The sequence below is a fragment of the Agrilus planipennis genome, unplaced genomic scaffold (assembly GCF_000699045.2).
Source record: "Agrilus planipennis isolate EAB-ADULT unplaced genomic scaffold, Apla_2.0 scaffold291, whole genome shotgun sequence".
Taxonomy (NCBI): domain Eukaryota; kingdom Metazoa; phylum Arthropoda; class Insecta; order Coleoptera; family Buprestidae; genus Agrilus; species Agrilus planipennis.
In genome coordinates, this window is record NW_020440480.1 from 78960 (window position 1) to 81883 (window position 2924).

At 29.4% G+C, this 2924-nt stretch overlaps 1 protein-coding gene across 1 annotated transcript in view; it reads left to right on the forward strand.

The window, feature by feature from the left end:
• The window catches only part of LOC108740266 (dynein regulatory complex subunit 4), a 101859-nt gene that overhangs the window by 61617 nt on the left and 37318 nt on the right, over positions 1-2924 (forward strand). The window lies entirely within an intron of this gene.

The window sequence follows — 2924 nt, forward strand, 5'->3', positions numbered from 1 at the left end:
AATAAATGCAATTTTAAAGTTTTAATTATTATTTAAACATATTAAAAAGTTTTACGCTCATTATTAATAGAGATTGAAACTAAATATTTTTTTGTTTCGAAGTTGAAATCAAGGCATATTCACTGCCAAAAGTCAGTTAAAAATCTTCAAGTTTTTGGTCAAATTCCAAATTTTCTCTCAAACCGTATACTTTTTCTTGTGTATAGATAGTATTTATTTACCTCATGATATGCTGCAAAACCTAATTAATCACGAATTTCTAATTTTATGTGCTCTTGTCTCCGATTGTACCTCCTAAACATCCTTAATTCTTGAGAATGACCGGATAGGTCAGAACAATATTGTCTAGTTAGTACAATAAAGATGAAAAGTTCACTTTTTGTTGTTTCAATTTTTGCCGTCATTTCAGCGTAAATGAAGTTTCTATTGGACCACCTCAAAGAAGTCTTATTGTTTAGCGACTACTTCAGTTGTTATTAAGAAACACGTAGCATTTGTTTTATTGCTTATTTGTGTTTGTTAATTTTGATAAGCCATTACCTTCCACGTTAAAACTTCGATAAACCTTTTTAGGGGTTACCAATGTGAACTACATGCATGTTGTTGTAAAACAAAGTCACAAGTCACATCAAAAGTTTTATGTATAAAAAGTCAATATTGTTTCAACAAATATTCAAAACGTATATTTCTATTTAACAGAAAATAGACTCGTTGTAAATATTGACTATCCTGGAATTGAAGTTAGTGCTCTGTAAGTAGGTAGGTACTTAAGTGTTTACAAATATCGCAAATTTTTATTGAAGTAGTTTATATTGTTTATTTACTGATACCTACAGCTACAAATCACAAGTGGAAATTTACATGAAACGACTAAATTTATTTATTTACTTCTATTCTACTAACCTTTTCATTAATGTGTATTTTTATAGATACAAGTTAGAGGAACTGTTTACTTAAATTAGAATTAAACTGTCCCATTATTAATAATGATTATGCTACGATCGATAGATTTTACGTCGTATATGTGTAGGGATATATGCAGAATAATGTGCATTTAAGTGGATCGAATAATTTACTTTCTATAAACGTATTGCCAATATCTCACAATTAATTGCATTATCTTCTGAAACATCAAGAAAATTGTAAATACTAATAATGTCGCGTGGAATCGAGGATGAAATAGACATCCTTAGTTTTCTGATAGCCTTCAATGTCTCCTGTCGCTATATTTTCACTGATTCCAGAGACACTATTATTTAATTTTAATGATGTTGATTATACGAATTATTTCGTTTATTAATAAAGGTGTTGTATAATAATAATCGACTAATAAAAAACTACGAATTTGTTGAAGATTGTGATCCGTTAAAAGAGAAAGGAAAATAAAGTTACGATAACTTTAGTTTCACACATCATACTTGTCCAGACGGTAGGGGTGTTTTTTTGATAAGTGAGGTTATATCGATTAGGTTACGTCACAAAGTAATTAATGGCGGACTAAAGGCACCACAATGCCAGATTGGAAAAGAAATTAGTAATTTACTTTCTATAAAAAGTATTGCCAATATCTCATAATTAATTGCATTATTTTCTGAAACATCATCAAGAAAATTTTAGATAGTACTAATAATACTATCGAATTCACTGTTGAATCCAAATTCTATTTTTATTTTCGTTGCTCTGGTAATAGATAATAAGCAATTAAATATTCAAGTGATAATCAATTAATTAATGATTTAACTAAATAATCACAGGTCATGAAAGCCGGGCTTGAAATGTGAAGCTTAACCTCAATATTAAAATTTGTATGGTTGCTTATGAATTTCCGGATTTTACAATACTTCTTAGTTAGTTTGTTTAAAACCAAAGTTGTCTCTGGATAATATACAATAGATGAAATTGTACCTTGCGGCTTTTTTCAAAATATCTGCTAGAAGTAGATCAAAAAAAGGCAACATCGAGCCTATAGCTATAATCCCGATTCCTTTGTGACTCGGTAAGGGGCTGTTCTAAACGAGATATGTCTCGGAAAATTGAAAAAAACACGGTTTTTTGCATTTCTAAAGGTGATGCCCAAAAATATCACTTGCGTTGAAGAAACTTCAAAATACGCGTATTTTTTAAATAAAAATCGTTGATCTTATAATTTGCGGCTCGAAAATGAAAAGAAAACAATTTTTCTGCAAGTTTTTGACCATGAAGAAAGGTTCTAAAAAAGTCTAAAAAATATCAGACAAGTGTGCAATTTAACTTTGCATACTCATGAATTTTTTCAATTTTTTTGCCGCATAAGTTCTTAAGTAAAAAAATTATAAACCGTGAATAATGTGAGCCAGGTAGGATTCGGGATGCTAGATATGGCTCAAGGTTATTGTTTTTGATGTACCAATAAGGTCTAGGAAAGAAAGGTCTTGGAAAAAACCGCGAGGTACAATTTCACCTATTTTGTCTAGGGATACCCTTCACTTTGATGATTTAACACACTGAATAATTAAAAAAAAGGTAATTAACATTTTTAATAAGTAATTATAATGCGTTTGATACTCTGAAATGTTCCTTTTTAATAACAAGTTAGTTATACTTTATTAAAAGATGTTAAAGTGCTAAAGTGCACAGTTGATGAAACATATTTTTCTAGTTCCAACTCCTGTTAAGGATGTTTGGGAGGTATGTCAAAATGCTACGAGACAAATAAAAATTTGGACGATCAATTCTAAAACTCCTGCAAAAATTACAAATCGATTCACTAAACCGTTAAACAGTAATTGAAATTTTAAAAAATTGTAATTTTACACGTCATTTTATGGAGATTCGTTAACCGAATAGATTAAATTTATTTTTATTAACAGAAAAAAAGCTACCAGAAATTTCAAACTTTTATAATAAGTAACTTGAACTCTGGAGAATCACTTTAGCGTAAGGTT